The 27,633-nt window shown below is 43.8% G+C and overlaps 1 protein-coding gene across 3 annotated transcripts in view; it reads left to right on the top strand.

Moving 5' to 3' along the window:
* The window catches only part of MRPL14 (mitochondrial ribosomal protein L14), a 209,067-nt gene that overhangs the window by 51,348 nt on the left and 130,086 nt on the right, over nucleotides 1–27,633 (top strand). The gene's annotated exons all lie outside the window — the stretch shown is intronic.

Genomic DNA, 27,633 nt, shown 5'->3' with positions numbered 1-27,633 from the left:
TAACCAGTACAGAGGACCAGCCTTGGATGTGTACCAGTACAGAGGACCAGCCTTGGATCTGTAATCGGTTAATTTGTTTTGAAACATAAATCAGAAGAAATACCTTTGGTTAATGCCATGTCCCTTTCTTGAACTTTTTGTAATTATTCTGTGATTTTGCACGCTTTTCTGTTTCGGCAGCTACTTGTGCCCAAGTCCGACTGCTTGTTCCAGTGTCTTGTAAAGTTTCCACTTGTTGAAAAACACATTTCATTTGAACTTTGTATTATAATTAACAAAACTTCCTGAACTTCTGTTTTACATTGTTCATATCTGATTACCTTTGGTGATGAATTTAGTTTTAAAAGTTTTAATAGATTATAGCTGTGACAAGTTTAAACCATTAATATAAAGATTGTTTAACTTTCTAGATTATTACTACTCTAAGGTAGTCAGAGCATCTCCTGTACAAAATTCCTGAATTGTCTCTTTGCACGAACTGAGCTTGTTTTGCATGGGATAATTATATAATCCATTTTGGTCATTCCCTATTGTTGTGGTGATTCATTGATTTGTCCTCACGTTTGTTACGCTGGAATTTTAAGTACTACTTCGTTTGTCTCGCTCAGACTGTGCTTCAAGCTCTGTCTAGTCCTGTCATGTCTGCTCAAGAACTGGTTTTGTAGGTCTGTTGTGCACGAGTTGTTCTGAATTGTTACATAAAGTGAAAGTGTGTTGTCTTTCCCACCATTGTGTTCGACACTTTCTTTATACCCGTCTTGAATGTTCAACTTTTTCAGCTTGTACATTTAACTCTGGGTGCCATGGTGGTGGTAAAGAATGAGCTAATGCAGTTTATTTAACAAATTAGCACATCTGACTTCAATTCCATTGTTGCTGACAGTGTGTTCAGTAAGTTATAGTTTCTTTGAAATCATTAATGACAGCTTAAAACCTGATTTCGGGCATACAGAACACGAATATCAATGTGAAACATGCTTGTACCATAATCATTAAGTAATACTTAAGTGCATGACAAAAATCGGTGGATATGCTTTTCCAACCTCCCCTAGGAAATTAACAAGGCTGTAGTGCTGCTCATCTGACATGGCACACATGCTTTGTACATTTTCTTTTGTTTTCTCTTTTTATCTACCTTTGGTCAAAGCACAGGTGTTCAGTTTCTGCTTTAATTTTAGTAATGCCTATGTCACCTTTGTGGAGTTAACACAGCTGTAATGAGCTGTAGTGCAACATCTGTGTGCTGCAGATAACCCATGTGCATTAACTCTTGACTGCTGGAATCTTTGTAATCTTGTTTGATGGTCAGACATGATACCATTATACTTTCATGCTGTTTACAGTGTGGATACTGTTTCGTCTTTAGACGATGTTCATAGAACTTCAACTTTTTACCCTAGAGGTATATATGGAATTTGGAAAATTTAAAGCAGGTGCTTGCTTCTTTGTTTTACAAATTCTTCACTTCCATAGGAGAGGGTTATGGAAGTAGATGCATCTGGTCTCATCCCTGAAAGGCATTGTGTCATATTGCTGTCCTGTGCCATAAACTGAGATGTCACAAGAAAGAGAATGCTTGAGCATAGTGTAGTAGCACCTTCTCACAAGTCCTCGTTTTTATATTTCAGAAAGTATCTTAACTTAAGTTCCTTAACTACCATGACATTATTTCTTTTGATAGCTTGTAACTGGGGTTTCAACTTAGTAATTTGTGTGGCACATTGGTGGTGAGGGCACCACATAAACAACATCCACTTCCTTTCCTATCAGCTATAAGTCTAATTAGTTCAGTTTGTGGTTTACTACCTTTTAGTTGTCCATAGTTTTGTTTTTGCATTCTGGTAGTGTTTGTAAACTAAACTATGTACAGATTAGTGAGCCACTCACTTTGCCTTTTCTAGTAATAAGCAAATTGTACAAGTAGATAATTGCATTCAGACCGGGACTATATATTTTTCACTATCATCGTCTGAAAATTGATTCAGAATTTGCACAGATATTCCCATATAGACTTATTTTTGTAGTAATATTCACTTAGTTTTATAGAGTCGTGAAGCGATACCTGATAAACAACTGCTAGGTGTAATATTATTGTTATTGCTACAAATAAATGCAGCATTATGCATTTTTACTGCAAGAATAGTTGATGCTCATCTGCCATGCTTAACTAGACTAGACTAATTCCTTCCCTCTTGAACCTCCCTATGGTCTCGCTTCTGTAGAACGTTATTGTAGCACTTTAATTACCAAAATAATTAACAATATGTAGTGTTCTGTTTGTGAAATACTTCCTCGTGCAAATAAAATATATATATTGCACTGATTTTAAACTGTTTTATACCTCTGGTTCACATACTTTGGTTTCAAGTAGATGGTCACATTTTTGTAGTTCGTATTCCAGCCCAAGTTTTGTGTGTGTGTGTGTGTGTGTGTGTGTGTGTGTGTGTGTGTGTGTAAATTAGTTTGCATATTATGATGCTTATCTTCGTCAAAAGGGAAAATAACTGTATGTAGCAAACTAATGTACATATTACACGGTCTTGCAGCTTAGTGCAGAGGGTTTAAGGCTATGAAATACCAGTGTGCTTCATCTTTTAGCCCAGAGTTTTATTTCTGTAACTCTCCATGTGTGACTGAGCAAATCCTTTAACGAGACAGTGCTCCTAGGCTGTGCCAGAAAGCGGCAACTGTGTGTGATTTTAAGAAATAAAATAAAATTTTACTGTAATATGCTCATTTAACGTGGCTGACTTTTGCATCGTTAGTTACAGATTGAGAATTGTGCTATATACTGTTGCACTGTTAACCCTACAAAAGGTAAAAAAATTTGTCCTATATTTTGACTTTGTGTACAGCTCGTATTTTTTTGCTTAATTTCCTGAAATCTGTATATTCAAGGCAGCCTTTTACACCTGAAGCATTTAAGTTCTGCTGAAGTATTTTTTTCTTCCAAGTTTCATTGCAAAAGTGCTTTGTCACATGCTCTAATCATATTTACAATTCTCAGCCCGCTACCTCAGTCAGCATACTGCATCATAGCCCATTACATCACTGCTTGCAGTGATTCTCTCTCGTCAGCTGTTTTAACTCTGTGTGTTTATGATCTTGGGCTTCATTGTACTTTTATCTGGCTGAACCAGGTACTAAGTTGTGTAGACAATAATGCTGAGTAATTGCTCAGTTCTGTGTACTTGTGCAGGGCCAGCATTCCATTAGTAGTTTAAAATTCTTTATTCCAAATGAGTCAGCAAATTATGTGTTGAAAATATTTGCTTGCTGACCACATGAAGACTGGCATGCCTGCAGCCTCTAAACATTGATACACAATCTTTTATAGGGTTGCAAGGGTTCACTTTTTATGGTAATGCTTGTACAGTTTAGTACACTCTCTCCATTTTATTTTATTTCACTTTTTTTTTTTTACTTAAATACTTACTTGCACTTTTGCTACTACTCACTAAAATCAAGCCCCCTTGTCTAAAAATCTATTATCTCTCATCTGCCCACAGCTAAATTCATGGCCAACACACGCCTACTAAAATCTGTCAGACTATTCTCCTCTCAGTTGCTTGCTTCCCTTAACATAGTTTGTACTCCCTATATAAAACTTTTAGTGCTATTCAGGCTCTACATGCAAACCCTTCATAGTGCTGCACAACTTCTCTACCAGTTTCCATAGTTTTAAAAAAATGCCAGAATTATCCTTGGTCACTTGGACATCCAGAAATGATCATACCTAGTCCGTGTATGGAGATGTCCTTTTTCCTGACTCATTTCTCCTTATTGAGTCTAAATACTTGACCTTTGTTTTTGGCATTGCCCCACTTCCATGTCATGAACTTTCACCCTTGCGTAATCCCCAAAACACCACAATGCATCTGTGGTGGTAGTAGTGTGTCGATATCCTTTTAAATCTGTAGTCATTTGTGAGCAGATTAAAAACAGTTGCACCACCTCTATTCCTCAGCAAACCCATTTATGATGGATAACACCTCCATTACTAGCAAAAACTGTGCAAATGGCGTCCACAAAACTTTTAAGAGGGGAAACATTGAGTTATCACTTGACTAGTGATAGGTTCATAGGAAAGTACTAGGCTAAGTTATCTGCCCCAGGGCATCTGTAAGCCTAGCCAGAATGTGTTGGCTTTTGCTGCCCCCTTAGATTAGTTCCCTGTGCCTCTGTCCAGCAGAGCCAATGCAGTGATCCCCGGGGTAAATTTTCTATTTTCCATCCACTCGTCCAGGTTTCTCTTGAAGAGTTTGAGGGGCTCTGCCTAATGTAGATAGGAATCCTGTTACAAAGCATGGGGAGTCTCTGGGACAGGAATCTATCCCACGAGCATGTCCTATTTATCGTTGTGGTGAGGTTTGGATCCCTAGAGCGTGTAGCTCTCGGGGATTTGTTTTTTTTTTCTTTAGGTGGAGCATGTCCATCAATTCCGGGTTGGACATGGCCTTGTATGTCAGGCAGAGATCACCTCTAAGTAAGCAGTATGCAACAGAGTACAGCTGGAGTTTCTTCAGTCGGGCTACATAGGGCATCTGTTTGAGCCCAGTAATCCTCTTGGCGAGGTACTTCTGTGGTCTTTCCAGCTGTTGCAGGTGTCTTATAAGTTACATCCCAAATGGGGCATTGTACTCTATGAAGGGTCTGATGAGTAGAGGGGCACATTAACCTCTTTTTTGTTGTGGATGCGAACCCTTTTGTGATTAGGTGGGCCACATAGAAGGATTTTCTGACCACCTTGGCAATATGATTTATCAAAGGAGAGATTACTATCTGCTTGGGTCCCCAGATCCCTTATTACATTTTCTGTATTTAGGGACTACCACATATGTGGTAGATCACTGGTACTTTGTTTTTTCCAAAGGGGATGACTATGCACTTTTTGGCATTTAGCTTGAGGCCATGATTTTGTCACCAGGTATCCGTCTCAGTGAGACCCTTCTGGAGGATGTCTGTATGAGCCGGAGAGTCAATTATGGCCCCCAGTTTGCAACTTTGCTGCAAACTTGGTCAGCTGTAGTCCTCCTGTGATTGCCTGTACCTCTGAGAAGTATATACCGAACAGGAGGGGTCCCAGGACTGAGCCCTGGGGGATGCCACTTGTTACCGTTTTAGAGTTGGACCTAGATCCTGCAACTCCCCATGTGGGTTCTATCCGTGAGCCAATTGGCAACCCATCTTGTGACGTAGGGGTTTATGTTCAGGTTGATGAGCTTGTCTATAATACCAGAATGGGGAATGGTGTTGAAAGCCTTTGTGAGGTCTAGGTAGGCTGTGTGAACCTCCTTTCCCTCGTCTAAAGCCTTGGTAACTGTCTCGAATTCCACCAGGTTTAGGAGGCATGATCTGCCCTTAACAAAGCCAAACTTGGTTGGGTCCAATGTTTGGAGGCTCCCAGTGTCTCTGTTAATGAGTTCCATGATGATGTGCTCCATAGCCTTGCAGACCAGGCTTGTCAGGCTTATAGGGCGATAGTTCCCGGGGTCCGTTGTGGCTCCACCTTTGTAGAGCGGGGTAACTGTTGCTGTGCGCCACTCTATAGGTATGTATCCTATAGAGAGGCTGAGTTTGAACAGTGTATGTAGGTGAGGGGTTAGTTCATTTTGGAGCTTGTGTAAAACGCAGTCTGGGACACCGTCCGGTCCCATTGAAGCTGTGTTTTTGGCTTTGGATAGAGCTGTTTTAACCTGTGTGTCGGTGATTATCAGGGCTCTATATTCTTCTGGTATGGTTATGGGCCCTTTAGGGGGTGGGGGGGGGTGAAGTTTGCACTAAACCGGTCTGCCAGAATGTAGGCAATATCTGTCAGTTCAATGTATTTTGTGCCATTCTGCACCAACTCAGAGCAGATCTGAGAGTTTCCACTTAGGTTCTTGACATAGCTGAAGAACGCTTTGTGGTTATCTTTGGAGTCCTTGGCAATTTTCTTTTGAAGCTCGCCTTGGATGATTTTATGAGGGATCTTAGTTTCTTGCTGATACTGCTCAGGGATGTCTTTCCTTCTTGGGATTTTACTCTTCTGTACTAGTTTCCTCCTTCTATTGTATAGCTTGTTTATCGCAGGGGTCCACCAGACTGGTTTCCTTTTCTTGGAGGAGTGCGTCTTGGTTTTGCTTGGGATAGCACGATCCATGCATTCTTGCAGGTGCTCATTAGAGTGCCTTTGTAAGGGATTCAGCAGCTTGGACAGCATTGTCCTTTAGCATGGGGGCTGCGAACCTTTCTACCTCTGTCTCGAGTAACATGAAGCTTGCTTTTGAAAAGTTTTTCACTGTGATTTTCTTGATTGGGTGTGGGGGAGGAATGTGGATATCCAGAGTGATTAGTCTATGGTCTGATCTAACCAGCAAGGGATTGACCTCCGGTGTGGAACACTGGTCACCCATGTTGGTGATGTCCAGGTCTATTATGTTGTCACTTCTGGTGGGGGTGTTGACCAGTTGATCCAGGGCGTTCGAGTTTATAAATTCTATGAAGTGTTGGGCAAGAGAGTTTGTACTTGAGTAGTTCTCCTAGTTAATGTTTGGGTAATTGAAATAGCCCAATATTAGGGTGTTTGGTAGGACCTTCATATTTTCCAGTGTCTCCAGAAATGTTGAATGGGGGTCCTGGGTCATAGTGGGTGATCTGTAGCAAGCTACAATTTGAATTGCAGTTTTGCCCGTTGTTAGTTGCACATGGATGATCTCTGAGGCATCGTGCTGTGCCACTAACCTGGAGGTGTGGGTATCCTTGATGAATATGGATACTCCCCCGCCTTTTGTATTTCGTTCCAGGTTTTGTGGCCGGAAATTATGGTATGAGTTATAGCATGGTAGTGCTGGGGTGTTCTCTGGAGCCATAAACCAGGTTTCTGTTACTGTACAGATATCAATGTTCTCCATACTGAGGAGTGCCTCAAGTGCATGCATTTTGAGGTTTTGACTTCTGGCGTTGAGTAGCAGTACCCTCAGTTTTTGGTTACTTGTTCTATTTACGGTGGTGGGTTTGTCTTTTAAGCATTGCCTAAAAAAATGCACCATGGGGGCGGCAAAAGCCTTGACCAGTATTCGAATGCCTAAGGGTGACAGGTGCAAGCCATCTCTTGCGAAGCAACGTGGCTTGACGAGCATGTCATCCCAGGCGGTTAGATATTGGATCCCCTTTTGAATGACACCAGAAACTTTGCCAGTTGTTGAAATTGATCATTTTTTTCTTCATACTGTGGCAGCATTCTTGGTGAAAGCAGGATACTACTCCGGGTCAGAGTCATACCGGCCTTGGATACGTAATCAGAGCTCTTCCATGCCTCTCTTCATGTAGTCCAGGGAGGTACGTCTCAGGTCATTCACATCATAGGTTCGTAGGTAGGTACTAGGCTATCTGCCCGAAAGGCATTTATAAGCCTAGCTGGAATGTGTTGGCTTTTGCCACCCACTTAGATTAGTTCCTTGTGCCTCTGTCCAGCAGAGCCATTGAAGTGATCATTGGGATAAACTTTCTGTTACCCATCCACTCGTCAAGGTTTCTCTTGAAGAGGGTTAGTGAGGAGCTCTGCGTAATGTAGATTGGAGTCTTGTTCCAGAGCATGGGAAGTCTCTGGGACAGGAATCTATCCCTCCAGCACGTCCTATTTATTGTTGTGATGAGGTTTAGATCCCTGGAGCATGTGGCTCGAGGGGATATGGTTTTCTTTAGGTGGAGCATGTCCGTCAATTCTGGTTGGACATGGCCTTGTATGTCAGGCAGAGATCACTTCTGAGTAGGTGGTATGCAACCGAGTACAGCTGGAGTTTCTTCAGTCGAGCTGAATATGGCATCTGCGTGAGGCCAGTGATCCTCTGGGTGAGGTACTTCTGTGGTCTTTCCAGTTGTTGCAGGTGTCTGGTAAGGTACATCCCAAATGGGGCATTGTACTATATGATGGGTCTGATGAGTGATGCATAGAGGGGCCCAATGACCTCTTTTGATATGGATGCGAATCCTTTTGTGATTAGGTGGGCCACATAGAAAGATTTTCTAACCACTTTGGCAATGTGATTATCAAAGGAGAGGTTACTATCTACATGTGTCCCAGATCCCTTATTACCTCATAGGTATTTAGGGGACTACCACCTATGTGATAGTTTGTGGGTACTTTATTTTTTACAAAGGGGATGACTGCACTTTTTGGCGTTTAGCTTGAGGCCATGGGTTTGACACCAGGTATCTGTCTCAGTGAGACCCTTTTGGAGGATGTCTCTGTCAGCCGTAGAGTCAATTATAGCCCCAGGTTTGCAATCGTCTACAGACTTGGTCAGCCATAGTCCTCCTGTGCTTGCCTGTGCTTCTGAGAAGTATATGCCGAACAGGAGGGGTCCTAGGACTGAGCCCCGGGGAACGCCACTTGTAACCGGTTTAGAGTCAGACCTAGCTCCCGCAACTTACCATGTAGGTTCTGTCCGTGAGCCAGTTGGCAACCCATCTCATGACATGGGGGTTTGTTCAGGCTGGTGAGCTTGTCTATAATACCTGAGTGGGGAATGGTGTTGAAGGCCATTTAGGAGGCATAATCTGCCCTTAAAGTCGAACTGGGTAGGGTCCAGTGTTTGGAGGTTTCCAATGTCTTTGTTAATGAGATCCATGATGATGCACTCCATAGCTTTGCAAACCAAGCTAATCAGGCTTGTAGGGCGATAGGTCCTGGGGTCCGTTGTGGCTCCCCCTTTGTGGAGTGGAATAACCGTTGCTGTGCGCCACTCTGTGGGCACGTTGCCTGTGGAGAGGCTGAGTTTAAACTGTGTGTTTAGGTGAGGGGGTTAGTTCATCTTTGAGCTCATGTAGGACGCAGCCTGGGACACCGTCCGGTCCCATTGATGCTGTGTTTTTGGCTTTGGAGAGGGCTGTTTTAACCGGAGTGTCTGTGATTTCAGGCGCACTACAGTCTTCTGGTATACTTCTGGGCCCTTTTGGGGGTGAGAGGGGGTGAAGTTTGCACTGAACCTGTCTGCCAGAATGTTTGCTATATCGGTCGGTTCAGTGTATTTTGTGCCATTCTACACTAACTCTGAGCATATCTGAGAATTGCCACTTAGATTCTTGACATAGCTAAAGAATGCCTTGTGGTTATCTTTAGAGTCCTTGGAAATTTTTCTTTCAAAGCTAGCCTTGGATGATTTTATGAGGGAACGTAGTTTCTTGCTAATACTGATCAGGGATGTCTTCCCTTCTTGGGATTTTACTCTTCTGTACTAGTTTCCTCCTCCTATTGTATAGCTTGTTTATGGCAGGGGTCCACCAGACTGGTTTCCTTTTCTTGGAGGAGTGAGTCTTGGTTTTGTTTGGGATAGCACGATCCATGCATTCTTGTAGGTGCCCGTAGAGTGCATTAGTAAAGGATTTTGCAGCTTGGACAGCGTTGTCCTTTAGCGTTGGGGCTTTGAAACTTCCCACCTCGGTCTTAAGTAATGTGAAGTTTGCTTTTGAAAAGTTTTTCACGGTGGTTTCTTTGACCGGGGGTGGTGGCGAAATGTGGATATCCAGAGTGATTAGTTTATGGTTCAGATCTAACCAGTGAGGGGTTGACCTCCGGTGTGGAACACTGGTCGCCCATATTCTTGATGACCAGGTCTAATATGTTGTCCCCTCTGGGGATGTTGACCAGTTGATCCAGGGCGTTTGAGTTTATAAATTCTAGGAAATGTTGGGCAAGGTGTTTGTACACGAGTACTTCTCCCAGTTAATGTTTGGGTAATTGAAATCACCCAATATCAGGGTGTTTGGTAGGACCTTTTGTTTCCAGGAATGTGGAGTGGGGGTCCTGGTACATGGTGGGTGATCTATAGCAAGCTATAATTTGAATAGCACTTTTGCCCATTGTTAGTTGCACGTGGATGATCTCTGAAGCATTGTGCTGTGCCACTAACCTGGAGGTTTGGGTATCCATGATGAATATGGATACTCTCCCACCTTTTGTATTTCGGTCCAGGTTTTGTGGCCGAAATGTATGGTATGAGTTGTAGCCTGGTAGTGCTGGGGTGCTCTCTGGAGCCTTAAATCAGGTTTCTGTTACTGCACATATATCGATTTTCTCCATACTGAGGAGTGCCTAGAGTGCGTGCATTTTGAGGTTTAGACTTCTGGCATTAAGTAGCATTGCCCTCAGTTTTTTTGTTACTTGTGCTATTTACAGCATTGGGTTTGTCTTTTGAGCCTTGCCTAAAACAGGCACTATGGGGGTGGGAAGAGCCTTGGCCAGTATTCGAAAGCCTATGGGTGACGGGTGCAAGCCATCTCTAGCGAAGCAGCTTGGCTTGTCGAGCATGTCATCCCAGGCTGACAGACACTGGATCCCCTTTGAAAGACACCAGAAGCTTAGCCAATAATTGATTATTTTTTTTCTCTATACCGTGGTATCATTCTTGGTGAGGGCAGGATGCTACTCATGGTCAGGGTCATTCCGGCCTGAGCTACGTGATCAGAGAGCTCCTCCATGTCTCTTTTCATGTAGTCCAGGGAGGTACGGCTCAGGTTATTCACACCAACATGGACAATGACAGTCATATTTGTACTTGTTCTGGAGTGACCTGAGTGCTTGTGTTATGTGGTGGATCCTGGTGCCAGACCAGCAGCTAACTGTAACCTTCTCCTTGTCCAGCCTAGTTAGTGGGACATATATAGAGTCGCCTATTACTAGTGTGTTTGGTATGTTATTTTGCCTTGAGGACTTCCTAAAGACTTCCTTATATAAACTATGTAACCTTATTTGAAGTAAATATACCTGGTGATGTTACCCCATTACTGAACTGTTTCTCCTTTTAAAAACAGTATTGCACTTTATATATCTAAATTATGTTATCCTAAAACACTGGGTTTCTTAACATGAAAGTGTTGCTTTTCCTCCTTTGGGAGTTGTATGCTCCACACACTAACTTTTATTAGTGTGCAGTCGAAAGTGTGTGCCAAACCTTTTCCCTCTTACACCAGTGTATTTTTGATTTGCCTTAACCATTGATTTGGGGTGCTAGTTTTCAGGGTCTCCACCTTTTCTTGCAATAGTACCATTTTTCCCCTCAGTTTGATAACTTCTTATCCTTTAAAGCCCCATTTGGACATCTGCTTTAAATCTTACACTGCTGATCCTTGAATTGCTTGTATATTTTTTTTAACCTCCTCTCCTTGCAACCCTCATTTCCCCCTCTCCACTTGTTTTGATAGTTCCTGTGATGTCTGGATATATCCCACCGGACTCCCACCAATTAAATGTGACATCCAGCCAATATCCCAGCAGACTGCCAACAATAAAATGTGATGTCCCTTACTATCCCGGGTCAGTAACCAAGGAGCTTCAATCCTCACTACTGATTCCAGTGTGAGACATCACTTAAACAGGAGTAATATTTCACAATTTCCCCTGAGCACAACAGAAACGCACTCTTTTTAATCTGGGATTGGACTGTATACTTCTGTCCACTCCTTATTATACACCTCAGAGCAATGTGTCCCAATTTAAGGCCTCTGATGCAGTCTAACTCAAAGTAAATTTTGTTTCACACATCCAAACACTTCAGGAAAGCCTTACACAGATGGATTTCCAGCTGTGTCCCTTCCTTAAAATATGGTAATGCTGCCCCCAATCAAAGGGTCTTCATGCCCTTCTAAAGGCATGTCCAGTTATGAAAATTAAATATTAGAATAAATGATAGCTATGAACAGAAGCGGCCCAGCCTTTGAGGTGACCTGGAGAGTACCAAACAGGTGTAAGCACTCTCTAATCTCTAAAGCACACTGGTTTGCAGCTACAGTATAAAGTGATTGAAAAATGTTTAATAAGAAGTAAAATGGTTACAAGAATGTAAATCGGTAGCTTTCGGTAAACACCAGAAATATAAAATTAAACTGCAGGGTAGAAGTCCACCATTCTAGAAAAATCTCTATCTGAATAATTAAATCTTCCTAATCTAACTAAAGAATACTGTCCTTCATCCTAATCTAAAGCATAACAGCAAGGCAAAAGCAGGCTTACTTTTTTACTGAGTTTTCTTTTCGGGTATCACGGTAACTGGTTGCAACTTTTCACAAACTGCACAGCTTAACAGTCTCAACTGTCTTATTTTAAAAATAGCAGCAGTTGGAAACTGTCTTTTTCCTGTTGATCAGCTGTTAAAATCACCTAGCAACCAGGAACATTCTAATTACATCACTTACTGTTCAGCTGATTCTCCACAGTACTTTAGAATCTCCCCCTCAAACATGCACCATTAGTGTATCAAAACACGAACAGATTCTTTAAGCATTCTATTTAAACCAGGAAGTACTCAATATTTATTTAAATGTTCACAGTTGGACATGCTGGCATACAATAAAAGATGATAATTTGAGAATCTACACAAATCTTCTGCCAGACATGCTAACACTGAGGGTATTTTCGGTTTCTTCACATTTCTCCTCCCTTGTGACTTGAGCATGATTTTCAAGTGACCCTTGAAAACCAATTATTGAGAAAAAGGAGTCTACTTGGAAATATTAACCTATTCCTTTCCTGGTCAATCCATCCTCATTGGCATTAACCCCACTGCAGTTTTTTTATGGTCCTATCATATGTATGCAATCCTAAACTCCACTTCAGTAACTTGGCATCTTGCTTACAGACCCTATTAAGCCATGTTAGAGGGTGATGCATCTGCAAGTACAGTAAATTTTCTCCCATAATAGGGATGCAGCTTTTGCAATGCCCACACAATGGCCTAACACTCTCTGTCCACAGCTGCAGAACACTCTTCCCTAGGTTGGCGTCTATAGCTCAGATAAACAACTGGTTGCTTTCCTCCTCCTGCTGAAACTTGGCTGAGCACAGCCCACACCCTACAATTTGAAGCACTACCTGTACAATAAATTCTTTATTGTAATCGGGGCTGGCTAACACAGGGGGTCCTCGCAAAATGTTTTGTTTTTGGAATGTCTGTTCACAATCTGTCATCCACACTACCTTGTCTGGTTTATTCTTCCCAGTTAAGTCTGTAAGGGGTGCAGCTATGGTACTGTAATTGGGCAGAAATTTCCTGTAGTACCCCGCTGTCCCTAAAAATGCTGTCACTTTTTTTAATGACAGAAACTGGCCATGCTTAAATAGCTTACACCTTGACAGGTTCTGGCCCAATTTTACCACTAAGTAAGTGACTTCTGTCATACCTACTTGACACTTAGTGGGTTTAATGGTTAATCCTGCCCTATTTAATGTATCCAAAACCTCCCTCCCATGTTGGTCTGCAAATACCTGTAGCATAGTCTTCAATGTAGAGTTTAACCTCTCCACAAGACTATTAGTTTGGAAATGGTAAGGGTGTTATTTTAAATGTTTCACCCACAATGCTTCCACAGACAAGTCAGCAGGTCTGACATGAAGTTGGCACCTTGATCAGTCTGTATTTCGTGTGGAAAACCTACTCTGCTGAAAATATTTAGCAAAGCATTTGTCACCTTTTCTACATCAGTATCACCTGCAAAATAAATATTGATGGCTTTAGCTAGAAGTGGCAGACGGTAAGCTCTAGGCTGTACAACTGCTGCACTACCTCACCTTCCAACCACCCCTTAGTAATCCACTGTTTATACAACAAACCTTTGTTCCTGTATACAGACTCCCCTCTTCCTTGAGCCTCAAGTTCTTTCTTAACTGTCTACCTCAAGCTTTGTACTGTAGGGTCCATAAGTTGAGCCTGTCTTGACTTCACATTTGCAACCCTCCCACAGGAAGCCTAGTATCTTATGACAGCTGTACTTCACCTGTCAGTGTGGGTATTGTCACTCCCCTCCGTCCTTGCAGTTAGCGTGTCCAGTGGAACTTCCATACCTCCCAGCAGCTGTGGCTTACATTCAGACTTTCTGCTACCAGATTGCACTTTCTCTGAAATAGCCACCACGCCAGTCCCAGATTCAGGTACGAGATCTTTCTGGGTCTCTCTGACTTCTGCACCCACATGCCTTTTTCCAAGCCTGACTGCGTGTCACTGCATGTACACAAGGTGCTGCATCATCAAAGTCCATTCCCAGGACATCGTAGGAACATCCTCAAACACACCTGCTTGCTTACTCTTCTACCCTCCCAGTCAAAATGGACCCTAGCCAAAGGCATTTGAAACAGGGTTCCTCCCAATGCTCTGACTGGAGTGGACTGTCCAGACATGTACTGCTCTTCTCTAACCACTGCAGGCCTCACAGTGGTTATATCAGAAGCTGTTTCCCTTTTAACAGTGAACTGTTTGCCATCTACTAAGATAAGATATCAATTTTTGATAATTTGGCACTCCAGTTGTTTCTAAAAAAAAAACTTGCTACTGGCAGTTTGTCATCCACACTTACTGCCTCACTCACCTTCTGTTTCTCACTGCTTCAGTGGACATTTGACTGCTGTGTGTCCCCTCTGGTTACACTTGAAACATCTAATAACTAACCGTGTGCTTGGATTGGTAGTTTTCCCCCAATACTAGTGTACACTGTTGGAGTGGTTTAGACTGCCCCCCCATGGGTTTCCTTATGTCCATGTACAGCACTGGGTATCCCTTTCCTATGCAATGGTGCTCTGCTTACCAAGTAGAGATCCCCTTTTCTCCAGAACTCCTCTGCATAGTTGCACTCGTGGTCTGCTAACCAGACTCTCATGTCATCAGGCAAAGTACTGAGGGCTTGTTTACTCACCAGAAGGTCTGCCAGTACCTCAATAGTGGTGACCTGACACCCACTTGCTCATCTTTTTGAAAGTAAGTGGTTAAGTCAGTAATATAATCACTTTCATCTGCCTTGCTTCCTATGTTCACAAAACGTTTTTTCTATAAGCTTCAGGTGTTTATGTAGAAGACGCTTCTTAACTTTAACATAAATCAATCTACATCAGACAATTTTGACATGGCCTGAACAGCTTTACCATGGAGTATGAGAGTCAGAGCCAAACCCAGAGCTCATGGTCAACATCATATTGTCTTTCCCCATCCCTGTACTGAGGAAAAAAGTTTACTGACTGTAAGCTTCTAGGGTCCAGTTATTCCCTTCCCCGTTACCTCCATGACCCTCTCAAATGGTAAGAAGCTCCACTTCATGCTGGTGCTGTCTCGTTTTCCTCTGCTTCTAAACATCTGACCTCCAGTTCATGTTGATGCCGTTTCTTCAGCCTCCAGACATTGGGTCTCCAGTTCATACTGGAGCTGCTGCTTTCCTCAGCCTCCCATCGTTTGGTCTCCAAGCAGAGTTTCTCACATCTCTAGATGTTTGGGCTCCAGGCACGGTCTCGCTAACTCCAGGTGGATTCTCAGGTCCTCTGAAGAAAAGGTGAACTGTCCTGTCTTGGCGGGCTACACATCGATATTTTCCAAACTGCTCGTCTGAGCTGTGGCTGCAACCAAGGCTGAATTCATTGCTCCCTTGGTCGGGTTGTCATGCACCAGTCCTCTGGCTTCACACTCCTTAGCCAACTGGATGTTTGGCAGCTTGCTGAAATATTCTGCTGAGATGAAAAGAAAAAAACTACTTCCATCTACTTTCTTATTTCTTTCCTTTGTTTTATATTCATTATGAAAATTGAAATGTGACTAGCCTCTGCATTCCTCTCTGCTGTTTTAGTTACATCTATAAATGAATGTTCACACCTCTTTATATCTTGTAACCATTTTCTTTTTCATCTCACACATTTAGCAGTCTGTGTCGAACAGTGGGGTTGCATAACCATTCTGCATGACAGTAGTCATGCAGCTCCTTGAGTTTCTTTTTTTGTACTGCCGGTCTGAGTCCGCTTTCAGTAATGCAGGTGAACACCCTCCACTCTTTTGCCCTTAGTCCCTCCTAAAGGACCGAAAGAAAGAATTGGGACACCTCTGATGTGTCTGCATGAGACTTGATCTTTTGTTCACTGAATGAAACTTTCATTTTGCAATTGTTTAGCATTGTGATGTCGAGCCAAACCTTTTATCTGATGTTGTAAATCTGTTTATTCGTTACCATTAGGACTTCGGTTTTGTCCTCGAAACTGATACGGCCATTTCCAAGCTCGCGCCAGCCAAACTCTCAGCTAAAACCTACCCACAATGCCCCTGTCCTAGTTACTCCAGATCTCGTTTGCCGCGTTCCTCGTCAGACGTGCTAGCCATCTCTCTCAAAGCTGTGGAAAATTGTGATTTTTTTAATAGTTTTTCCTTAAAATTTCTTATAGTCAGTTTAACTTTTTCTCACTGTCTCCTATAACCTACTTATATTCCCTACCCTTTATTTGGTAATCAAATTTCTACAATTGTTGGTACTGTCCCTCTCTCCTGCCTTTGGTAGGTTCTTCCTTACAACTTGTGGTATTTTTTAAAAACCATTGTAGGTATTCTCTCACTTTTTTCTCTCCCTTTTGTTTTTTATATTAGGATAGCCTGGTTGCCTTACTATGTCAGACAAAGCTAAGTTGGGGTTTAAACAGTGTGACAAGTGACCCTTTTTTCGGAGGCTGTATCAGGTCAGAGGTCTCACCCCCTCCAAAGACCAAAAAAACATAAGGAAAAACGGAGTCACTCTGTTCCTGTATCTGTCTGTTACGGAACAGTCGGCTCTGTGCTTCTTCTGTGCCCTCGGCACAGACCTCTTCGGCACCAGGCCCTGTATCTTTTCCCTCTGTGCCGTCTATGATATTCACCCCTATTTCGGTTCCAACCTCAGCACCACTGACTTCGGTGCCATCCTTGGATCCGACATTGGCTCCTATGACTGTACCTGCTTTGGCACCATCCCTGGCCTCTGTGCCGATTTTAGTTTCTTCAGCTCCATCAACTCCTAAAGTCGAGTATCTGCCAAGGACAAGATACTCTCCAACTTATGACCCTTTTTTGGGGCAGAGGTTTAGCCCCTTTCTAGAAAGACCTGATTCTCCTTCAGCAGCCTCCTTTTAGATCCACCAGGAGTTTTTCTGAATTAGACCTAGTGTGGGTTGTGGACCAGCTTCTGGCAGCTAGGGGATTGCCCATTCCAGCTAGACCTTCTGTCCCTCTTGGCTTGGAATCTTTTACTACAACTTCCCCTGTTTTATCCTTCTCTGGCCTCTACCCAGGTCGCAGAGATTTCGGTACCGATGTCCACCCAGCTGCATACTATCTCTGCTCCGACAGCAGTTTTTCCCCTGTCGGCACAAACCACCTTTACTGCATGCTCTCTCGGAGCAGTGCTTGGACCGTCCATACCTTGGTGCCTAGCCTGGCGCCTATTTTCTCTCTGGCGCCGTCTATGTCCATGGCTCCAGCTTCCAGTCCTCTCTGAGCCCCTCACCCTAGAGGTGGGCTCCTCAGGGAGGGGTGTGACCCTGGTTCCAAGGTTGTGCTTCGCATTTCCGGGTTCCCACCCCCCTCGGGTGGGCCTGCTTTCCAGGTGATGGAGCAGGTCCTTGCCGCCGCAGGCTCACAGTCAGCACCAAAACATCAGCATCAGGAACCCCTCCCCCCCCACCCCAGCATGCAGCTGTCCCAACCCACTTTTTCAAGATCCCGGGCATGGGAGCTGCAAGATCCCCCTTTAAAGGGAACCCCTTCTCTGGAGTTGTCCTCAGAAGATTCCACTGGGGAGCAACCCCAGAAGAAATTGTGCAAGTGGAAGCACCTTGCTTCCCCAGAGGAATCTATCACCGAAGACACCCATTGTGATGAGGGGGAGGGGTCCCCACGGTTTTCCCCAGACTGTCTCATTTGGAGACATTCTCGAGATCCTCCGGGGAGACTTGAAGTCTTCTAACCCTTCTTCTGAGGAATCTGTGTTCTTGCAGGCCTTCCGTGCCTGGCCATCTACTTCCTGGGTGACCCCACCGGCAGATGACCTTGTTAAGCTCATTGTGAATGTGGAACTTGTTCCCCATAGGCCAGACAAAATTTTATCTATCGCCAAGGCTTTCGACACCATCCCCTATTCTGGAATTATAGCTAAACTCGCTAAACTAGGTACGTCACAAGATGGGTTGCCAACTGGCTCACTGACGGAACCCACACTGTAAAAAGTTGCAGACTCCAAATCTGACCTCAAGGCAGTGACAAGTGGAGTGCCACAGGGTTTCGTCCTGGGACCTCTCCTGTTGGCCTGTACTTCAGAGAAGTAGATACTGAACACAGAAGGACTCTGGCTGATGAAGTTCACAGATGACTGCAAACTAGGAGCCATAGTCAAGTCCCCAAATTATGTGGACATCTTACAGAAGGGCTTCACTGAGACAGATGCCTGGTGTCAGAGCCATGGCCTCAAGCTCCATGCCAAAAAGTGCAGTGTCATCCCCTTTGGTAAAATCTCTGTACCCATGAATACCACATAGGCAGCAATCTCCTTAACACTGAATGCGTGATAAGAGACCTTGGGACCAAGTAGACAGTAGTCTCTCCTTTGACAGGACTTCCTGACTACTATGGTGATGTGACTGTGTGGCACACCTCATCATAAAAGGATTCTCATCCAGGAAAAAAGATGTCATTGTTCCCCTCTACTAGCCACTCAATAGACCCATTATAGAGTACAACGCCCCTTTTAGAATGTACCTCACAAGACATCTGCAGCAGCTGGAAAGGCCACAGAAGTACCTCACAAAGAGGATTACTGGCCTCAAACAAATGCCCTACACTGACAGCCTCAAAAAAACTCCAGCTTTACTCCGTAGCATATCGCCTACTCCGAGGTGATCTCTGCCTAACATATAAAGCTATGTCAAACCCAGACCTGTTGGACATGCTGCACCTAAAGAAATCCCAATCCCTCCAAGCTACACGCTCTAGGGACCTAAACCTTGTCACCACAATAAACAGGACATGCTGGAGGGCTAGATTCCTGTCCCAGAGACTTCCTATACTCTGGAACAAGCTACCCATCTATGTCAAGCAAAGTTATTCATTAGCACTCTTCAAGAAAATCTTGATGAGTGGATGGGAAATAGGAAATACACCCCGGGGATCACTTCTGTGTCTCTGCTGGACAGTGGCACAGGAAAATAACTTTCTTGGGTGGCGTAAGCTATGGTACCTTGCTGGCTAGGCTTATGTAGGCCCTTGGGTCGATAGCCTAGTACCTGCCTATGAAGACCAGCCCCACTGGTCCAAGCAGTTGACAGTTGATTCCATGGTCATGGCAGTGGCCACCAAGAGGGAACTGGCAGAAGATAGTTCCACTGTCCATCCCCTGAACAGGGAGTCTCCGACTATGGACAGACTAGGGAAGTGGACCTATGCTTCAGCGACCTTCGCCATTCGGTCGCTGAATTATCTGGCATACTTCACTCGCCTTCAGAGAGACCTAATTTCTGAAATGTCTCCCTCTTTGGCAGGGGTACTGCCTGAGGTGTGTGACACTGTCGCCTTGCAGCTAGCTACCCCTGAATCCATCTCAAACTCCTCGATGCGTTTGGATATCTCACACCACTGAGGGGGCAGCTTGAGCTGCCGCATCAGGCATTGTCATGAGACGTAATGCTTGGATGCGGTTGTGTGACTTCGCAGACCCCTTTAAATCTTCCTTCGTTAATGCACCTGTTGATGAATCTGCACTTTTTGGACCCAAAGAAAGAGACACACTTGCACAAAGTGAGAAAGACTGAAAGACCTTGTCTGCTGTGGGCATACACTTTCCAACCCCCAGAGGTCCTACTTCAGGAACCAGAAGGGAGGAAAATGTGGTTCAAGAAATCCCAAGGATCTTTTTGTGACACTTGGTGAGCAATCCCCCCAGTGCAGAGGGGGCAACTCGTCTGAAAGATGTCCCTTTCGGGGTACAGGGGTCACGTAACAGGGTGCTAGAGATTCTTTTCTCCTGCAGATCCTACCAGCATTCCTGAGCAGCGGCCCGATTGCTTTCCTCTGGAACCAGTCAGGGGTCTTTTTTTTTCTCTGCACCTACCAGCCTGGCAACTTGTTACTACCGATGTTTGGGTGCTGAGAATAATATCCAGAGGCTACCAAATACCATTCGATTCAACTCCCAGACCCATCAAATGAATCCCCGTTGTACCACCCAATCAGAGGGAATTAGCAGCCTTAGAAATAGAAAAACTGCTAAGAAAAAGTCATCCCACCAGACCAGACAGGATCCGGGTTTTACTCTAGGTTCATTTTAGTGCCAACAAAGATGGGACTGGAGACCAATCCTGGATCTCAGTCTATTGAACAAATTTGTCAAACATCAAAAATTCCAGATGGTCATGGTACAGTCAATTCTTCCCTTCCCAGGGAGGGACAACTGGATGTGCTGTATATACCTCCAGGATGTGTACTACCACATAAAGACGGATCACTGCTCCCGGAGGTTTCTCTTCTTCCAGCTGGGAGCCAATCACTACCAGTTCAGGGCACTGCCATTCGGACTCTCGACATTCCACCCCCCCCCCCCCCCGAGTGTTCACCAAATATATGGCTGTTGTGGTAGCTCGTCTTTGACTACAAGGATTCCAGGTGTTTCTGTATCTAGACGATTGACTCCTTACCACACTGACCAGGAATCTCCTAGTCTGCAGCCTCTCTTACACTCAAGGTCTCGCTTTCCGCTTGGGGATTACAATCAACAAGGGCAAATCTCAAATGTCCCCAACAAAGATGTTGGAATTTATTGGGGCAGTCTTCTACACAACATCCTGTCAAGCCCCCCCCCCCTTGCAGGCTTTCATGTACCGTCATGCCTTGTACTGCAACTCTTAGGCTCCATGGCGACTGCCTTTACATTAGTACCACTGGCGAGGCTGCACATAAGAATCCTGCAGTGGCTCCTTTCTGTACAATGGACTTTTTTAACTCACCCACTCAACCACATGATATGTCTTACAAACCATTGCAAGGAAGAAATGCTATGGTGGATGAAGCCACAAACTAATCTTTGGTGTCAGCCGTTCTGTCTTCCACGGCCACTGTGACCGCAGACTCTTCCCTGTTAGGGTGGTGGGTGGCATTCCCAGGGGAAGACAGTCCAAGGCACCTGGTCCCCCATGGAGGCCAATTTGCACATAAATGTCCTGGAACTGAGGGCAGTTCTCTTAGCATTGCAAGCGTTCTATGCATCCCTACCTTCTGGGACCATTGCAGTGGTGTCCGACAAGTCGTTGTCTGGTCTATCAACAAGCAAGGCGGAACCAGGTCTTTACCCCCCGTGTCGGAAAGCCATGAGGATTTGGCACTGGGCAATAGCTTCCAACCGCTTTCTTTTAGCAATGCACATTCCTGGGAGTTCCAACCTTATTGTGGACAATCTGAGCAGGAACATCCTGATTCCGCGCGAGTTGTCCCTCAACCCTGTAACAGCGGATCGGGTCTTCTGATGCTAGGGCAAGCCTTGCTGCGATCTGTTTGCTTAACCCTAAACAACAAATGCAGAAGTTACTTTGCCCTGATTCCCCCCTCGGGGGGGGGTCTATATTAAAACATCGAAGTTTCAAAACTTCGAATGTTCTAATATCGACCCCTATTCAGCGAACGCTGACATCGAACATGCAGAACAGCAAATTTTTTTCCTAGGGAAAAAATTCGCTGTTCCAAAACACATACACACAACACAAGCACACCAAACAAACAGCAATCCACACACACACCTAAAATCTTGCATCTAATCCTACACTAAACTGTACATACACCACTAACTATCCACTTACCTTAACCCAAACCTTAACCCTAATGTCAGTAACTATCGCACACTCGCCTCACCCGCGCCCTAACTCTAACTCGCCTACCCTGCTCTAACCCTCACGTCCACACAGTCGCACATGTACCTAACCGTGCCTTAACCCTAACTCACCTAACCCGCACCCAATTGTGCACTTACCTGAACCCGACCCGTAACTTTCCACCACAGCGCTGAAAATAGCGAAGCAACAGAAATGGACAACCAAATTCTTTCCGTAGGAAAAATTTGGTTTCTGTAGCTTCACTATTTTCAGCGTTCGCTGAGTAGGGGTCGATATTAGAACATTTGAAGTTTTGAAACTTCGATGTTCTAATATAGACTCCTCAGGGGGTACCCCCGAGGGACGCTCTAATGCACGATTGACCCCTGGGTAATCTGTATGACACCCCCACCCCCCCTGTTTCCCCTCATTCCAAAATTTCTCCAGAAAGCTCAGAGGTTGAGAAGCAAAGTGATCCTCATTGCCCCCTATTGGCCCCGTCAAGTCTGGTTCCCATTTCTATGGCCTCATCTGATTCACAGCCCGTGGATCCTGGGTCATTCACAGCTTGGTTCCTCCACTTCCAATGATTACCAGGCTGCCTGACATCCCATCTCCTGTCCGTGAAATTCTTCTGGCTTCACACAGACCTTCCACCAGGAAAGTTCATTCTAGTAAATGGACTAGGTTTTCTATTTGGGCCAAAGATCAGAACATAGATCCCTTCTCTGTCTGTTCAAAAGATCTTTCAGTACCTGATGACTCTTTTACATGCAGGAGCCTCAGCATCGACTATCGCTGTACATTTAGCAGCTATTGCCAATTTTCATAATGGATTTGATAACTCTTCAATTATGTCACACCTCCTATGCAAGACATTTTTCAAAGGAGTATTACACTTTTTAAACTTCCGGTCATGTCTCCCTTAGAACCCTGAGACTTGACTTTGGTGCTTCAGTCTCTCACAGGTCCTCCTTTTGAGCCTTTTGATTCATGTGATTTAAAGTTTTTGTCATGGGGAACCTTACTTCTAGAACTAGTTAGGCTGCAATGAAACTTTTTGGCAGTTGAAACTGAATGCATCCCAACCCCCAGGATTAAACGACCATATTTCCATTAAACCCTATTTAAAAAAGAAAAGTGAAAAACTGTCATCATCATCTTTTGGCTGTTCCCGTTAGGGGTCTCCACAACGGATCGTCTGTTTCCATTTTTTCCTGTCCTCTGCATCGTGCTCTGTCACACCAACCACCTGCATGTCCTCTCTCACCACATCCTTAAACCTTATCTTAGGCCTTCCTCTTTTCCTCTTACCTGGTAGCTTCATCCTTAGCATCTTTTTCCTAATATACTCAGCATCCTTCCTCAGCACATGTCCAAACCAATGTAATCTTGCCTCTCTGGCTTTGTCTCCAAGCCTTCCAACCAGGGTTGACCCTCTAATATACTTTATTTGTAATCCTGTCCACCCTCGTCACACCCAGAGCAAGTCAAACATCTTTAACTCTGCCACATCCAGCTCCAACACCTGCCTTTTTGTCAGTGCCACTGTCTTCAACCCATATAACATAGCTGATCTCACTACCCTCTTGTAGACCTTCCCTTTCACTCTTACTGGTACTCGTCTGTCACAAATCACTCCTGACACTCTTCTCCACCCACTCCATCCTGCCTGTACTCTTCTTCACCTCTCTTCCACACTCACCATTACTCTGAACTATTGACCCCAAGTATTTAAACTCATCCATTTTCGCCGCCTCTACTCCTTGCATCCTCACCAATCCTCACCATTCCTCTATCCTCCCTCTTATTCACACATTTATATTCTGTCTTAGTCCTGCTGACCTTCATTCCTCTTCTCTCTAGAGCATATCTCCCATCTCTCCAGGGTCTCCTCCACCTATTCCCTACTCTCACTACAGATCACAATGCCATCTGCGAGTCCACGGGGACTCCTGTCTGATCTAGTCTGTCAACCTGTCCATCACCATTGCAAATAAGAAAGGGCTCAGAGCTGATCCTTGATGTAATCCCACCTCCACCTTAAACGCATCCGTCACTCCCACCGCAGACCTCACCGCTGTCACACTACCCTTGTACATGTCCTGTACCACTCTTACGTACTTCTCTGACACTCCCGACTTCCTCATACAATACCACAACTCCTCTCTAGGCACCCTGTCATATGCTTTCTCTAAGTCTACAAAAACACAGTGCAACTCCTTCTGACCTTCTCTGTACTTCTCCATACTTCTCCATCAACACTCTCAGAGCAAACATCGCATCTGTAGTGCTCTTTCCCAGCATGAAACCATACTGCTGATCAACAATCATCATGTCCCTTCTTAACCTAGCTTCCACTACTCTTTCCTATAACTTCATGCTGTGACTGATCAATTTAATCCCTCTGTAGTTACTACAGCTCTGCACATCACCCTTATTCCTAAAAATCTGTACCAAAACACTTTTTCTCCATTCCTCGGGCATCCTCTCACTTTCCAAAATTTCATTAAACAATCTGGTTAAAAACTCCACTGCCATTTCACCTAAACACCTCCATGCTTCCACAGGTATGTCATCTGGACCAACAGCCTTTCCATTCTTCATCCTCTTCATAGCTATCCTTACTTTCTCCTGGTTAATCCATTAATCCATTCCACTTAATGATTCACTATCCCCACATCATCCAACATTCTCTCCCCCTCATTCTCTTCATTCATCAACCATTCAAAGTACTCTTTCCATCTGCTCAACACATACTCCTCGCTTGTGAGTATGTTTCCCCCATTATCCTTTATCACCCCTACCTGCTCTTTCCTAGCTCGGTCCCTCTGTCTAGCCAATCGGTACAGGTCCTTTTCTCCCTCTTAGTGTCCAACCTTTCATACAACTTTTCATATGCCTTATCCTTGGCCTTCGCCACCTCTCTCTTTGCCATGCACCTCATCTTCTTATACTCCTGTCTACTTTCTTCATCTCTCTGACAATCCCACTTCTTTGCCAACCTCTTTCTCTGTATTCTCTCCTGTACTTCCTCATTCCACCACCATGTCTCCTTGTTGTCCTTCCTTTGTCTAGATGTCATACCAAGCACCTTTCTAGCAGTCTCCCTTACTAGCTCTGCTCTAGTTACCCAGCTATTCGGTAGCTCTTCACTGCCACCCAGTGTCTGTCTTAACTCTTCCGTGAACTCCAGCTCACAATTACCCTTCTTCAATTTCCACCATTTGATCCTTGGTGCTGCCCTCACACTCCTCCTCCTCTTTTTGATCACCAAACATAATCTTACAAACCACCATCCTATGCTGCCTAACTACACTTTCCCCAGTCACCACTTTACTGTCTCCAATCTCCTTCTTCAAACTGGCCCTCCTACATAAGATATAATCCACCTGTGTGCATCTTCCTCCACTCTTGTATGTCACCCTATGCTCCTCCATCTTGTTAAAATATGTATTCACCACAGCCATGTCCATCCTTTTCGCAAAATCCACTACCATCTGACCTTCTGCATTCCTTTGTTTAATACCATACCTACCCATTACTTCCTCATCCCCTCTGTTCCCTTCACCAACATGCCCATTGAAATCTGCTCCAACCACCACTCTCTTACCCTTGAGTACAGTCATCACAACTTCATCCAACTCGCTCCAAAATTTTTCTTTCTCGTCCATCGCACACCCAACTTGTGGAGCATATGCACTAACATTCATCATTACGCCATCAATTTCCAGCTTCATATCAGACACTCTATTCACCTCCAAAACACTCTTGGCATACTGTTCCATCAGGATAACTCCTACGCCATTTCTCCTCCCATCCACTCCATGATAAAACAATTTGAGCCCACCTGTGATACACCTAGCCTTACTCCCTTTCCATCTGGTCTCTTGCACACACAATATACCAACCTTCTTTCTGTCCATCATATCTGCTAGCTGTCTCCTTATACCAGTCATACTGCCAACATTCAAAAACATTGTACATTTCCTGTGTTTTGTGTTAGGATTTTTATGTTTATATAGATATATATATATATATATATATATATATATATATATATATATATATATATATATAAATTTTTGATAAAACATATGGTGTAAATATCTGTAATAAATTCATAATATGTTGTGCAATTTATAGGGATGATTGTAAAATGTGGTTTTGATTATATCCATTAGTGCGTTATTTTTGTAATATTTACTATGTTTTTTAGAATGTTTCTTTACATTTTTGGCACCACTTTTTATGAATGGGAGTGTATATTGATTGGATTTTACACTTGTATTCACACTTGAAAAAGCCCTGTATTGTTGTCAGGGTGAAAGCGCTTGTGGTGAACTTTTAAATTTAAATATTTGCATTGGCTGACACTTGCCGCTGCCTGGACCGTTTGTCTGGTTACTTCTAGTAGCACTCACCTCAGCGAGAAGAGTATCTGAGCTGCAGGCCTTGAGTGTCAAGAGACCTTACTTGATCTTCCACACGGATAGGGTGTCCCTTCGTACTGATCCTTTCTTGCCCAAGGTCATTTCTGGATTTTCAATTAACCAGTCTATTGACCTGCCGGTTTTCTTCCCTCAACATTCTAATAAAGGGTGTGCAAAAGGTACTCCCCTCTATGTGCATCGGCAGCTTTGTTGTTGTTTGGACAGGACTAAATCTTTCAGGAAGACTGATCAATTGTTTGTGGCCTTTGCAGGACCCAGATTGGGTAAACTCATTTCCAAAGTGACTTTATCCTCCTGGCTTAGAAACATCATTGTCTTTGTCTACCAACAGAATAAGTTATCCTTACCTTCCAGAATAAAGGCTCATTCTACCAGATCTGGCTACTTCTGTAGCATTTCATTCCAGAGCCTCTATGGCTGATATCTGCGCAGCAGTCACTTGGGCAAGACCTCATACCTTTTTATATCTCGTTACAAATTGGATTTGGCCTCCAGGGGACGAGCATCTTTTGGTTCTATAGTGCTCAGGAATATCCATTGTTACGGCCACCCACGACTCGTGTAGCTGGGGACCCAGTCCTAAAGGTAATGAATAAACAAAGATTTACAACATCTGATAAAGTTCTTACCATAATGTTCCATCTGTGTTGTAGATCTTTGTTCATTCATTACTTCCTGCCCTCCTTCCCCCTGCCTGGACTCCTGGTGGACTTGAGGAACTCCTGGTAGGGTACATGCTCAGACAGAGCCGCCTTCTATTTTTCTATTACTACCTCTATTATATAGGGGTGGGTAAACTCTATCTGGAGTAACTAGGAAAGGGGCATTGTGGGTAGGTCTTAGCTGAGAGTTTTTGGCTGGCGCGAGCTTGGGAACATCCATATCGGTTCAGAGGACGGAACTGAAGTCCTAATGGTAATGAATGAACGAACAAAGATCTACAACATAGCTGGAACATTATGGTAAGACATAACTTCTTCCTTTTTTATTTATTTATTTATTTTATAAACATGCTGCCTCTCATCTGCATCCAACATCAAATTTCACACTTTCTGTACATAGGTACTATAGTCACATACTTGTAAGAGAAATTACACTTTATAATATAAATGTTATGCTAAAAACTTGAAATAGGGCTTTCTCTCAAGTTCATTATCCTAATATAAATTTTGTAACTCTTGTTACATAGGTTTGCCTTTTTATTTAATGTATTGAATTAGAACCTTCCCCTCTTTTCAATAGGTACTGAGGAATCTTTTACATCCACCAACTCAAGCAGATGGGACCTCCGTTTAACATTTGAGCCTTTTTATTGTAATGCAATATATCTGTGGTACCCCAAGTCTCTCTCAGTAACAGTTTGAACGTTCTATCCAGTACAAGCCCTCATTTAAGCTTTGGAGGCCTATGTGCATCAATTGGCCAAATTCAGTTGTTGGTGTAGCGTCACATTCTAAAGATTCCATGCATGTTTGTCTAATTGGGTGTGTGTGTGTCACAATTGGGCTAGTTCCTGTTGGTTTAAGCTGGAGAACTAAATTATATTTAAATGATTCTCCCCAAAAAAACTTTTGA

The sequence above is a fragment of the Protopterus annectens genome, chromosome 1.part0, assembly GCF_019279795.1.
Source record: "Protopterus annectens isolate FY-2018-M chromosome 1.part0, PAN1.0, whole genome shotgun sequence".
Classification (NCBI taxonomy): domain Eukaryota; kingdom Metazoa; phylum Chordata; order Ceratodontiformes; family Protopteridae; genus Protopterus; species Protopterus annectens.
The sequence above is the reverse complement of the archived record's forward strand: the minus strand, read 5'-3'. Positions and strand labels throughout refer to the sequence as shown.